This window comes from Lissotriton vulgaris, chromosome 4_1 (genome assembly GCF_964263255.1).
Source record: "Lissotriton vulgaris chromosome 4_1, aLisVul1.2, whole genome shotgun sequence".
Lineage (NCBI taxonomy): Eukaryota > Metazoa > Chordata > Amphibia > Caudata > Salamandridae > Lissotriton > Lissotriton vulgaris.
Window position 1 is genome coordinate 1343060478 of NC_141691.1, and position 14206 is coordinate 1343074683.

Here is a 14206-nt window from a genome sequence, read left to right on the forward strand (position 1 = left end):
TAGAAATGCGACCCACCACCAACCGCAACGGGTCCCCCGCCGCAGCTGGAGCAAGATCACCACCGAGCAGCTCACCACCTCCCTCAGCCAGAACACTCCCACCAGCACAACGGACCCCAACGTAGCAGCCAGCAACCTCACCAAGTGGCTGACCGCCTGCGCCGACGATCTCGCACCACTGAGGAACCCTCCCAGCAGACCCGGCAGCAAGAAAACCCCCTGGTTCACCAACGAACTCAAGGAATCCAAGAAGAACTGCTGCACCCTCGAGAAAGCCTGGCTGCTTGACCACACCACAGAAAACTGGACCGCCCTCAAGCACGCCACCCGCAAACACCATCAACTGATCCGCACCACCAAGAAGACGGCACTCAAAGAACGACTGGACAACAACGTCCACGACAGTAAGGAACTCTTCAACATCGTCAAAGAGTTCTCCAACCCCAGCGCCGGAACCAACGACATCACCCCAACGCAAGACCTCTGCGACTCCCTCGCCTCGTTCTTCCACCGCAAGATCGCCGACATAAACAACAGCTTCGACTCACAGACCACGCACCCTACCACCGAACCAACGCCCGCCACCACCACCCTCTGCAACTGGACCCCGATCAGCACCGAAGACACCACCCGCACGATGAACTCCATCCACTCAGGATCACCAACCGACCCATGCCCACACCACGTCTTCAACAAAGCCGCCGCCACCGTCGCACCCCATCTCCGAGACACCATCAACTCCTCCTTCCGCACCGCCTCCTTCCTGGAGAGCTGGAAGCACGCCGAGCTGACTGCCCTCCTGAAGAAACCAACGGCGGACCCCACTGACCTCAAGAACTACCGCCCCATCTCGCTCCTTCCTTTTCCGGCCAAAGTCATCGAGAAGACCGACAACAAACAGCTTGCCGCCTTCCTCGAGACGAACGGATACCTCGACCACTCGCAGTCCGGATTTCGGGCCAACCACAGCACCGAGACCGCCCTGATCGCTGCCACCGACGAAATCGGAACCCTGATCGACAACGGGGAAACAGCGGCCCTCATCCTCCTGGACCTCTCCACAGCGTTCGACACGGCCTGCCACCGCACCCTAGTGAAGCGCCTCAGCAACATCGGAATCCGAGAGAAAGCACTGGAGTGGATCATCTCGTTCCTCACCGGAAGAACTCAGAGTCCGCCTCCCTCCGTTCAGTGCCGAGGCCACCGTAGTCATCTGCGGCGTACCACAAGGATCTTCTCTCAGCCCGACCCTCTTCAACGCCTACATGAGCCCCCTCGCAGCCATCGCACGCCAACACCACCTCAACATCATCTCCTACGCCGACGACACCCAGCTGATCCTCTCCCTCACCAACGATCCCACCACCGCCAGAGTCAACCTACACGAAGGGATGAAAGACGTCGCCGACTGGATGAGGAACAGCCGCCTTAAACTGAACTCAGACAAGACGGAAGTCCTCATCCTGGGATCATCACCCTCCGCCTGGGACGACTCCTGGTGGCCCCCGGCCCTGGGCACCGCCCCCAAACCAACGGACCACGCACGCAACCTGGGCTTCATCCTTGACTCCTCCCTGTCAATGAGCAGACAAGTCAACGCCGTTTCTTCCTCGTGCTTCAACACCCTGCGCATGCTCCGCAAGATCTTCAGATGGATCCCCACTGAAACCAGGAAGACCGTCACCCAGGCACTCGTCACCAGCCGACTGGACTACGGGAACGCCCTCTACGCCGGAACCACAGCCAAACTCCAGAGAAGACTCCAACGTATCCAGAACGCCTCTGCACGACTCATCCTGGACATCCCCCGACACAGCCACATCACCGGACACCTGAGAGAACTGCACTGGCTCCCCGTCAGCAAGAGAATCACGTTCAGACTCCTCACCCACGCACACAAGGCTCTACACGACCTGGGCCCCAAGTACCTTAACGACCGCATGACCTTCTACACGCCCACCCGCCAGCTACGATCGGCCAGCCACGCCCTCGCCACCGTACCACGCATCCGCAGAGCCACCGGCGGAGGAAGATCCTTCTCCTACCTAGCAGCCAAGACCTGGAACTCCCTCCCCATTCACCTTCGACGTACCGAAGACCATCTCTCCTTCAGGAAGCAACTCAAGACCTGGCTGTTCGAGCAGTGACACACCCCTCTCCCCCAGCGCCTTGAGACCCTCCCGGGTGAGTAGCGCCCTATATAAATGTTGTGATTGATTGATTGATTGATTGATTGATTGAAAGCTAGGCAAAGCCCACACCAGAATGAACTGTCCCAGTCAAGAGCGTCTCTGGGCCTTACCATCACAATCACGGTCACCTCAATTGTATTCAGTGGTTTAGTTGGAGACACGGTTTTAATCACGGCCCCCTCGTTTGGCCAAATTGTTTGGCAATCATTTTTTATTAAACATAAAAGCTGCTAGTAAGCATGTGGGTATAAAAAAACATGGATTGGATACTACTCTTGGGGCTGAAAAATGTCCTATCTTAAGGTATTTTTACATTATTAAACTACGGCAATAAATGTATAACATTTGCAGCAAATAGCAGCATGCTGCAGTTTCAGGTCCACTACTTTAAGAAACTGTTTGATCCAGGACCCCGTGCCTCAGTCCATTGTCCGGACAATACATGAGCACTTTGACACATGCTTAATTGAAGAAATAAACACCAAGGGCATACTCCCAGAACGGGTCTCCAGCATGGTTTTAATTCACACATTCAGGGCTGCTTATCTGCAAGAGAATGAAAATGCCTTTCTGTAGTGGAATATGTTCTTAAATCTACATTGTGTAGTACACCTCTTGTGCTATAGTTCCATCCTACCATCCACAGGAAAGCACCTCTTTTACAACTCATAAAGGGCTAAAATAGTGGAAGTTGTTTGTCCTGTGTATTCAGGGATAGGGTTAAAAGTGGTGAGGAATCAAAATGCGGGACATTGGGCGTCCCTTAATGTCAATGTACGGACAGCAGGATAGGTGTCACGTCTGCAAGACAGACATGCAAAAAGAGTGGACCACGCACCCCGTCATCCTTGTACAGGGCATTGAGTGGTGAACGCCCGAAACAGTTGCGAATGGTAAAAATTAAGTAGGTTAAAGACGGTGGAAGCCCAATATCTGAGAAGAACTATAGTGTAATGATAATGTATTGTATACCGAAGCAGCAAAATGCATTGCTCGCTTTCGTCCCGCTCATTTTAAATTGCTACACAGAATACTGCTACCGTTTAATGCATTTATCTTTCACAATGAAAGAGATGGTCGAGAGAGTCAGCTGAGTTTCTAAATAACACGTATGCATGTGTATTTATTAAACTCGTCTCCATATCTAGGATCCAATACTTGAGAAGGAAAATGGGGAGTTTGGTTATTGTAAAAGTCTTTTAAACCATAGTAGGTACATCACCCAGAACCTAAAAGAAGGTCATGTATTCTCGTATGGTCTCTCGGGGTCTGACCCATGCAAAACGACAAATAGCAAACCGTTGGATTAAGGATACAGGATTTTTACTGATTCGTCCCTTATCGAGAAGGCTGACATGGTTAACGGGCGCACTGATTCAAACGTGGGTGATGACTTTCAAGAGTGAAGGGACGAGTGACCGATCACAATCGGTCTGATCAGGACACACCTAGAAACAACTTGGTATTGCAAATATAGGTTTACAATGGGTTATACACGTGACTGATTCCCAACAGCGCCAATATATGACAAGGAGCGCTTTTAACACGTCATATTCTTTAACTATTTACAAGACTTTCATCAGCCTCGAGCAAACAATAACATGTGACACGGATCTTGGCAAACGCGCAGGCAGGAGAAGCATCTCGGACCCGGGGAAGGAAGGAGCAGCAGACCTCTACGTGCACAGGGCACGCTGGGGCTCGCTTTCAGCAATGAGAACAAGCACAGCTTCCCGGTGGGATACTGGGCGCGTGTAGCCGCTCAGACGCGCGCTCACTGGGTCACCGTCGTTTCTAAAGCTCGCAGACACTGACTTGCACTCACCACGAAGCCAAACCGGTCACCACCACCATCCTCCTGCTGCTGTTTGCGGAAGTGACGCAGGGCAGACCCGCCCCCAAGAAGCAAGGGGACTTCCTGTGAGTAGCTGCCTACTAGTCCCAGCACACAACCTCTAACCGGAAGCTACGTCCGTGCACCCGACTTCTGCTCCGGAACCAGGAAAAGAATGTCTCGTCCGACTGCAAGTCCCGTCATGCCCTGTGCTGGCGGTCTTGCGCTGCCCTGTAGGTGTACGTGACACGCGCCTTGCCCTCAGCTGCTCAGGGGGACGCATGGAGCCGCTCGTGCAGGTGAGTCGCCGTGTCCCGCGCTGTTGGCGGAGAACACGTGTGCTGCCTGCAGAGTCTTCAGTGACAGCGCTTGGTGCTGAGCGGCCGCTCCACATGCTCTGTACTCGCACACGGGGTCACCTTCTGCCATCCGGCCCAAGTCCTAGAAGTGGGTGCGCCCTGGACACTCTTGGGGCCTCCTTAGTTCCGGCCTTTTTGACACAGGAGCTCGAGCCGTCACCGTATAAACGCAATTTCACACGTACACCGTTTTCACATTACACCAGATGAGGAGAGAATAAAACCACATTTCAGTAACCTAAAAATGAGAAGTAAACCAGACAATCCAGCCGCTTTGTTATAGTGGGTGTTCGGATCCTCTGAACAGTAGGTATATATATTTTTGACTTTTTAAAAACCCAAGACTCAGTTTTTAAATGCATTTACTTTAACACAAGACTTGTACCTTGCAGATATAGACTTCTACACGTTTTATTTTCTGTAGTTTGAGCTTGATCATTTGATTGACCGTAATTTTTTACAAAAGTAGAAATTATCATTTGCAGGATATCTTTGAACACAGCACACAAAAAGGTGATTTGAGGAATGCCTATAAACAGTCTAACATCTGGCAGTAGCTTAGGGTTAGGCAGAGGTCAATCGGGGTAGCATTCTTCCTTTAGTACAGAGGTCTTCAAACTTTTTGATGCCGAGACCCTCTTGTAAAACCTTTTTAGGGGTAAGGACCCCCTTCCGACAAAAGTTTATAGAAACTGGTACTCCTCATCAACATCTTTTGACAACCATAAATGCGCCTGTTAGACCTCATCACATCCATCCATCATTAATCCACCCACACTTTCACACATCCATCCATTCTTTCATCCTTCTATCCCTTCATCCATCCACCCGTTCATCTTTCCATCCTTTACCCATCTACCCTTCCATCCATCCACCCATCATTCATCCACCCACCTTTTCTGTGCATCTCTCATGGGGGGGCAGTATCTCTCTGCGTCTTCTTCCTTCTTTCCCGATCATGGGAGGGCATCTCTCTGCCTCCCTGCGTGGGCGGGGGACGTGTCACGGGACCCACAGCTCCAGGCGCGCAATTTTCATTGACCTCAAAGGGCTACACTACAGCCTGCTCATCCATCCCCCTCCGCCCACCCCCTCCACTTCCCCTCCTCCCCCAGCTCGAAACGGCTTCAGGGACACACACACACACAGCCACACCCGAGTACTTGAAAGGTCTTTAAAAGACCTTTTAACTTGTTAATGAGGCGTTGATGTTTTTCACACCTCGGTGTGAATTAGGCCTCCACCGTGAGCACCCTCGATCAGCCCAAGCCAGGAACTGCACTCTGACAGAATCTGCGACCCCCTTCCAAGGACTCCACGACCCCCCTGGGGGTCGTTCCCCACAGATTGAAGACCTCTGCTTTAGTAGGACCCGCATGACAGTTCGGGGTGGACCCTTCCCATGAGGAGCAGGGTCAGTACTTATTTGCATATGAGGCGGACCTTTGTCTAGAATGACAGTGTGTGAAAAACGATTGGTTGGAAAGCTACTCCGACCAGTTGCCAGCGGTTAGACTTTTTCCAAACATCCCTCCCATCACCAGCTGTGTGTATTGTGTTCTGATATATGCAATAGGCGCTCCCAGAGAAGTATTACTTAAATGTGTACTTTTTAAAGTTTTAATATAATTACTTAATAAGCGCAATCGGAAAAGTGAGATTCAAAAAACAATATAATTTAGCACAAAAGTTATCTAAAACATAGCATTTGTTAATGTCGGACAAATTAAACAGGCTTAATATTAGACATTTTAATTCAGAATGGGAGAAGAAATAGGAAGTAGTGTCATTAATATAATACGTAGGAAATGCTCTTCCCCCCCCCATGGGGTAGTGTCCCTTTAGTGCACTGCTGGCTTCCTAATGGAGGACAGTAGTCTTCTCTCTTTTATTTTTCTTTCTTGTTGTTATAATGATCAACAGTATTCAATTTTAGTGGCTCATTCCATATTGAATTCCTTCATTCAAATATGAGTTTTATTCATTTCAAATATTGGATTTTCCAGAGACAAATCTTCTGTCCATGCTTGCATTCATGACATGTAACAATAATTATCGTTAGTTCCATTGCATTTCGGGCTGCCTTAGCTCTTCATTAGGGGATAAGTTTCAAAGAGGAAAAATGGGGCGAAGATAAGAAATGAACTCCTGAGGCGCTGTGCGGTCTAATGCTGTGTGAACGGTGTAACCGTGCAAAGAAGGACAAGCGTGTGCCTATGGAGTAGACCTGCCATGTTGGAAATGTTAATATCAAGCAATAACCATACACCAAAGTGATAAGGGAAATGTTATACAAAACCAAACTGCGATTTTTCATAATTATTAAAATTGTGTATACACTTTGTTAGCAACAAGCATCATAAGTCTGCTCATTTAAAGGAAACATCTGTATTCAATATGATCGTTTAATGCATGTGGCAACAAGGTACTCGGTTTTTTGATCCAATTGGTCTCAAGTTGCAAAATAAATTTATGGTTCTCTGCCATCTCTAAGATCTTAAATCTCTAATATCATGTAGCGTAGTTGACAAATGCTGCGAGTCTGCTCTATGAAGTGTGTGGCTAACACTGCTTTGGTATTTTCAGTTCTTATTTCACTCTTGTTTTCATTCAGTCTGACTTTCATCTTGCGTTCTGTTTTGCCCACGTAAACCAAACCACATAGGCACTTTAACAGATATACTCAATTTTTTGGATCGTTGCTGGCTGTTGTGTGTATTCTGATCTTTGTGCCTTTTTAGTGGGTGGTTGATGTAATTCCCTTTTATGACACTATTACAGTTGTTACAGTTCTGACAGGCAATAGTTCCTTTGTAGGTCACAATGTCCTTAGAATTCTGTTTCTCCTCTTTTAAAAGCTTCTTGATGTTCTTACTGCGCATTTCTTTTGCAATGTGAGACCTATTGGATAAAAAAAAAACAGTGTACCTTGCAGCCACATGGATTGAACGATCGCATGGAATACAGCTGTTTCCTTTAAACATGCAGACTTTTGATGCTTGGTGCTAATGAAGCGTATACACTTTCATAATTAGGAAAAATCGCAGTTTGGTTTTGTATAACCTTTCCCTTATCACTTTGGTTTATGGTTAATTGCTTGATATTAACATTTCCAACATGGTGGGTCCATACCACACGCTTGTCCTTCTTTGCTGTTTATGCATGCTTTAAACTTTTCAAAATGAACATGCCTACTAACTCCGTAGAGAAGCAGGTCGCTGTTTGGTGAACACACATCTGTTAAGTTGAACCAAGTTATAATTGAAAGTAGGGCATGTATATTGATAACTTTGCATGGTTTTAGTCATGGGTTTCACAAGATGGTAATGAAAGGCACACGTCGGTGTAAAAACGCACTGTATAACTCTGGTGTATGATTAATAAGAGATCAAAACTCACTCTAGTACGCCACTACGTTTAGCAATAGAGCATGCCACTATGTTTAATAACAGAGCACATTTAAAATTAGCAGCATCAGGTGTGGTTTATATTTGGCAACACCTTAGCATCAACATTAGCGTTGCGCATAAAGAAACGCTTGCTGTTGCTGATCCCTATGGGTGCATGTGCATTAGTTTACTCACAGTGTCAGCATGACTGACACAGGTTGAATGTAACATCACATTAATATGTCAACACTTGTGCATGCATTGAACATGCTTCACACGGCGTTGGATCCCACAGTGCTTCAGGAGTTTTTCTTATCTTCGCCCCATTTTTCCTTTTAGAAGCGTTTCCTCTGATGAAGGGCTAAGGCAGCCCAAATGCATTGGGATCAACAATAATTATTGTTACATGTCATGAATGCAAGCATGGACACAAGATTTGTTTTTGGAAAATCCAATATTTGAAATGAATAAAACTCATATTTGAATGATGGAATTAAATATGGAATGAACCACTAAAACTGAATACTGTTAATATAAACTACTAGAAAGAAAAGAATAAAAGTTTACTGTACTTCATTTGGAAGCCAGCAGTGCACTAAAGGGACGCTACAGGGTGGGCACATTTCATACGTATTGTTATACGCATCTGATCAGAAAGCGCAACCTTGGTGCATGCTAACAGTTGATATTACCACAGGTTCATATTTTGAATATAGATTATATACAAACGAGGAGTGTGTGAGCTAACTTCTATTAGTGATTAATATAACGCAATGTAAATGTATCATATCAGCAATTATTTGTTTGAAATGAAGCACCTATACAAATACACAGAATAATCGAATAAACAGTAAAGACGTGTGCACGCAGCTTGTAATTTGAATTAAACATGGTTGAAATTCACTGAGACTTAAGTTTATCATTAAATTTATCAGCATCATTCCCCTAATAAATACCTAATAAATACGAACAGTTAAAAGATTCCAAATTAAATCTTTTCTAACCAATTCCAAATTTTGAGCTTGAATTATATCAACTTTGCGATTAAGGGCACATCATGGTTCATAATTTAACCCCTTCGATGCTCATGACGAGCTCAGCTCGTCATGAGGCACAGTGGAGCTGTGCTGATGACGAGCTCAGCTCGTCATGAACAATGGGATTTCCAACAAGTCAGCACCGGAGGAAAATATCTCTAGCAGCGATGGTGTTAATCAGCATTTGAACAGGCTGGACTATTGAATTCCTTAACTTAGGGACAGTCAAATATCATATAGAAGAATGTTTCAGCAGACCCAGCACATGACCATCATAAAGTAGGATAAGTCATCTTATTTGGAGAGTCTGTGGTGATAGATCTATTATTCTGCGTTGGAATTATGCTTGCAGTTCTCAAATGAGTCAGATTTTTCCTTTCACCAAGGTCTTGGTTTAAAGAAGTAAGGCTTTTTTCGTATGCTTGTATGTCTGCTTATTTATTCGCTTTTCACTTTGCAGGAATATTGCTGGTGCTTCTTCCAGCTTATTCTTCTTCCTTGCATGCAAGTCGCTTTGGGTATAGGTTTCAGAGTGGGGCTCAGCAATGCTTCTTCACCATTCTTCTTCCTCATGTGAGCTGCAATGTTCCTCCTTCCTCGTTTTTTTAGGTCGAGCAGACCTAACCCTCAATGCGTGAGCATTGAGGTGTCTGCTTCAGACCTATTGTGGCCCGTATTTAGGAATGAGGACAGCTACCAGACGCGCGCTTTGACGAGGTCAGATTTCACCTCGGGAGCGAGCGTCTGGTAGCTGCGCATGCGCGAATCAAATCCCTTGCTCACACACACACACAGGCAGCCCCCACCCCTCTGCATGCACGCACACACACACACACAGGCGCGCGCATGCACACGCAGGCATACGACACACATACAGGCACACATACAGGCACACTATCCCCTACCTCGCATTGTCTCTCAATCACACAGTCACGCATGCGCACACACATTCCCACACGCGCGCACACACTCCCCCTCCCCCTCCCCCACCCCTCCCAGGCATACACACAGGCACGCACGCACTTCACTTCAGCCCTGGGCCCCACTCACCGACTGCGCTCTTCTGGCGGGCTCCTCTCGCGCTCCGCGCCTCACGGCGCGTCTCGTCTCCTTTTCACAATCGGGGCTCCCTCAGGTCCGAGGAGCCCCGCAACAGGCGCCACACTCCTCCTTCTCCCCGGCCCCCTCCTGGGGACCCGGGCTGATTCGGACAGGCAGGGCGCTCCATGCGCCGGCAGCTCGCGGACCTCGGGAGGCGGGACTTCCGGTCGGCCGCGACCGGATTGGCCGGCCGGCCGGCCAAGAGCTTCCGGGTCGCCGCGGGACTTGTTTATAATGGAAGGTCGGTTGAAATATCACTCATAATTACACAAAGCAATCTGAAACCTTGTTTTAAAAGGTGTGGAGGTACTTGCCACCGTTTGTGACAGCGCCCGTGTTTTCCATAGGTTGTACGTGTACGGTATAGTTTGTTCATTTTTATGCAGTGTTGCGCTATTCCGATGTTTAAGAGCAGAGTTCAATGTGTTACACAAAGACTTCGAGAAACGTGGTTCAAAATATGAAATACTTGCCAAGTGCTCGCCAGATTCCACATGCTGAAGGAACCCGCTGGAACCTTTCGAAATTCGGTGCCATTTGTTTGAGAATGAACTGTTATCGGCAAAAAGCGATTGCTTTATTTCCGGATAGAACGTTCAAAGCAATCTTAACTATAATTGAATTACAACAGACCTAGATTTGTGTCTATCTAGATATATATTTAGTTATAACTTATTTATAAGGGCAGGTGTTCTTCTCCGCGTCTCCATATACACCACGCCATGTATTTAAATATCTGTAATTATAACATCGTTTTATAAATAACCAGAAGCAATACTGTAGCTGATAAAGGTTGTAAGGCGTTTGCAACATCTCACGCTGCCATCCAAAGTGAGTCCATAGTGTGAACCGTGCGGCAGCCGGTGCGCCAGAGGCATCCGGGCACCTGTGGACGGGGCACGGTGCTGGCTCCTTGGCGTGTGCAATAGAGGGCGTCGGTGCTTGGAAGCTGCAGCCAGCATCTGCCGGGGAACGACCTCTTTAAACCAAGGAGGAATTCACCCCTGCCTGTACTCGTCCACCGTAAGCCCCCTGGATCCCAGCCAAGCAGTGCAGCCGAGCTCACCATGTGATTCCCGGCTGATTCATCCCAGCTCAGCTCTTCACACCGGCGCCCTCCTGACTTCCCAGGAATAAAGCCCCGCCATCTCTTTAAACCCCTTTCATCTTGAAATGATTTATGGGAAGGCCGGGCTTGCGGTGCCTGTGCCAGAGGCGGCGCTCATGGAAACAATAATATAAGCGAAAAGCAAAATACGGGGTATTTAAGATTTAAGCGGGGGAGCGCGAGATATGCGCCCTCCCCATCTTGCTTTTACATCTCTACCATCCTCCTGTTGCTTTGGTGTCCCTCTGCCTTTCCCCGTTTTGCTACTGTGTTCCCCTGCCCTCCCCATGTTGCTTCACCCCTTGTTTCTTTTTCCCCGATTGCTTTAAAAAGTATTTAAAAACGCTTTTGCATGTTTTTTTTTTTGATTACCGATCTTACTTGGATCAGTATCTCAAAAACAGAGTGTCCATGTAATTTTGTCAACGAACATGCATGATGCTTACACAATGAGGCTGGCAGCCAGGCTACGTTTTTTACATTTGACTTTAGCTATGCTGCACAGCATTGCGGACGCTGTGTAGCGTGCCTACAAACCATTGGGCAGACCTATTGGCTTTGCCAATGCTTGTTAAACATGGAAGTGACACCCGATGTGGAAGGGCGGGAGGCAGAGGACTATTGGCATTGTAAATGACAAAGCTATTAATTTCGCTATTTTCAAAACCAACACATAAATAAAATATTTGTCATTTACAATACCAATAGCTCAAACTTTCCTAATGCGAGACCTATTGCATTGCAAATGCTTGTTTCCCTCTGTTTTGCTGCAAACAATCAGAGGTGTTAACATTAAAGTCCAATTATGTAATGTTTGAAATCTTCTTAGTGTGAACATAAACAGCATAGTTAAAATCCTGTCCAACACAGTACTTTGCAAACACTGCAGAGGGCATTTCTGGTGGCTTTCTTTCTATATGTGATTTTTAAAGTTTTTATTAATGAACAGTTATCTGCATATGCTTTTCAGCTGACCATGGAGAGGTGGATAGCTTCATTTTTTACATGGTCTAACTATAGCCGATTCAGCTGTGGACTAGCCCTTGAACGCTGTTAGTTTGCCTTCTTGAAATTACCCAATGGATGCAAATTAAGTGGCACTTTCTTGATACCAAAGGGGACGGGATTTTATTAGTATGTAGTATAGCACTCAGTTTATAGCATTGCCCCATATTAGGAAGTCTCTGCACCTTGTGTGTTCAAAACATAAAAACTTTAAAATTGATGGCGGACCCAATTTTTCCATGTTAGGCACTTAAAAACGAAGGTTTCTGCATTTCTATTTATTAAGTCTTATATAATGCCATATTATGCACAAAGGCCATTTCAAAGTGTTAAAATTCAAGAGAGTATTTGGAACCAACATACGGTTGACACAGAACATTCAAATTGGTCATTGAGATGCTGGCAAAAGTTGAGTAACCCTTCCTGGGCCAATTTGTTGAAACTCATTATTGGAATTCTGAGGAACTGCCCTAATCCCTCCTGACATTCTAAGGATTCCCAGTGAGAACAACAACATATGATGAATACTATTGCAAGCCCTGTCCCCTGCAATTAAAACAGAGTTCTCCTCTGTCTCTACCCCCTTCCTTAGGAGGAAATATATATGTCCAGTACACATGAAAAAAGATTTTCTTGGGTTCAAGGTTATGAGAATAAATTACAAATAGAACTTCCTCCAGTATTAAACATATCAACTTCAATAAGATTATGGTCACTGTAGCAGGTCTCCAAAAGAACCTCCCGCTCATACGTTTTTTTTTCGAAGACCTTAAGATGAAGATATAGTCAATAACTGATCCTTTTCCCCAGCCCACAAACATTGGTTTTAGGTCAAATGGTTGTCCTACAATACATGGATGTCATTTAGGGGTCACATGTGCGACCCCTGGCTTGCCAGTGCTACCCCAGGCACTGCTTTTGTGACCCCTGTCCTCAGAGGTGGCACAATTAGTGCCTGGAACACAGGAGCAGCTCTTTCTAGTGGATGCTGGTTGGCGTTCCACTTTCCTGGTTTCTGTCCATTTTTTAAATTATATAAATAGTGAATAATAATATTCACTATTAGTGTAATAAAAAATGGAGTACATTAGCTGGAATATGACCCTATATGTAAGATAAGCTAAGGTACGTAAAAAATGTTGTTAAATGTATATGCTTGCGGGAGAGAGTTTTAATGTGCACAAAAGTGTATGAATGTGCTAGTATGTAAATCATTTGTGTTTGAGGCAAAGTAAAGGTCAAATGGTGTTCAATGTTACTTCCGCTACTCCAGGCATTTTGTTGAATTGACGTCAATGCTACAATAGTTCCTACATTGAGGAGATCCGTCTTGCCAAGCGTATTAATCAACCTTCTGCCTCTTTCATCCACTACTGACGGACAAAGAAAGGTATCGCCTCGCACAAAAGGGTCAAGAGTAATAGAGGTCCGGCCCATCTTGGCGTTAAAATCCCCTCCCAATACCACATTAAAACATTTTAGTTTAGAGAGGGGTCTAGTCTCAAGAACAGACCACACCTCGAATAGTCTCAATCTGGCAGCCAGAACCATAAACAGAATTATAAACGTTATCCAAGAAAAAAATAAAATCACCTGACGCCACTATCCGCAAGACCTGGATCTCCCGGTATTTTAAGGGTACAGGAGTGGCCCTGAATAGCTTGGTAATGCGGATCATGATAGCTAACCCACCCTGTGATTTTTGCCCTGGAAAGACTTTAGCAGGTACACAGAAACATTCGTACCCATGCAGAAAAATGTAGTCCTGCGCCCATGTTTCCTGTAGCATGATCACATCATACTGTATTATAAAGTTGAGCCACTTGGATCTGATACCTGCTATGTGCCAGCTAACAAATCTTAATGTGGGATACTAATTGGATTCCCATTTTATATGGGTGGGTATACCTGCCAGAGCTGTTCCTTTTATGTACGTGTATGGGTGAAATGAAGTCAGTCATTATTGTCCAGACTGGCCAGGAGGAGAAATCTGTTGTAAGCATTGTATTGTATTGTATTGTAATTGCATTTATATAGCACTTAATACCCCTGATGAGACGTTGAAGCGCTTTTTCGGCGAGTAGCACGCTACTCAGAGATAGACGGTTTCTCTACTGCTGCCGCAGACAAAGGAGGCCTTGCCCTGGAATTTGGTTGCAGTGCCTTTGAAAATAACACTAA

At 46.1% G+C, this 14206-nt stretch overlaps 2 protein-coding genes across 8 annotated transcripts in view; one reads left to right on the plus strand and one right to left on the minus strand.

The window, feature by feature from the left end:
* Positions 1–4117, minus strand: part of RNMT (RNA guanine-7 methyltransferase) — a 152161-nt gene extending 148044 nt beyond the window's left edge. For both annotated transcript variants that reach the window (XM_086965559.1, XM_086965558.1), the window contains exon 1: positions 4018–4117. The gene's annotated coding sequence lies outside the window, so the exon portion shown is untranslated. The remainder of the gene's footprint in view (positions 1–4017) is intronic.
* Positions 4118–4177: 60 nt separating this feature from the next.
* MIMS1 (mitochondrial inner membrane scaffold 1) overlaps positions 4178–14206 on the plus strand; it is a 202669-nt gene continuing 192640 nt past the window's right edge. Inside the window, exon 1 of one of the 6 annotated variants that reach the window (XM_086965565.1) lies at positions 4178–4325. The gene's annotated coding sequence lies outside the window, so the exon portion shown is untranslated. Of the gene's footprint in view, positions 4696–14206 lie in introns of all 6 variants that reach the window. The other 5 variants (XM_086965560.1, XM_086965563.1, XM_086965564.1 and 2 more) reach the window with 5 other exon arrangements.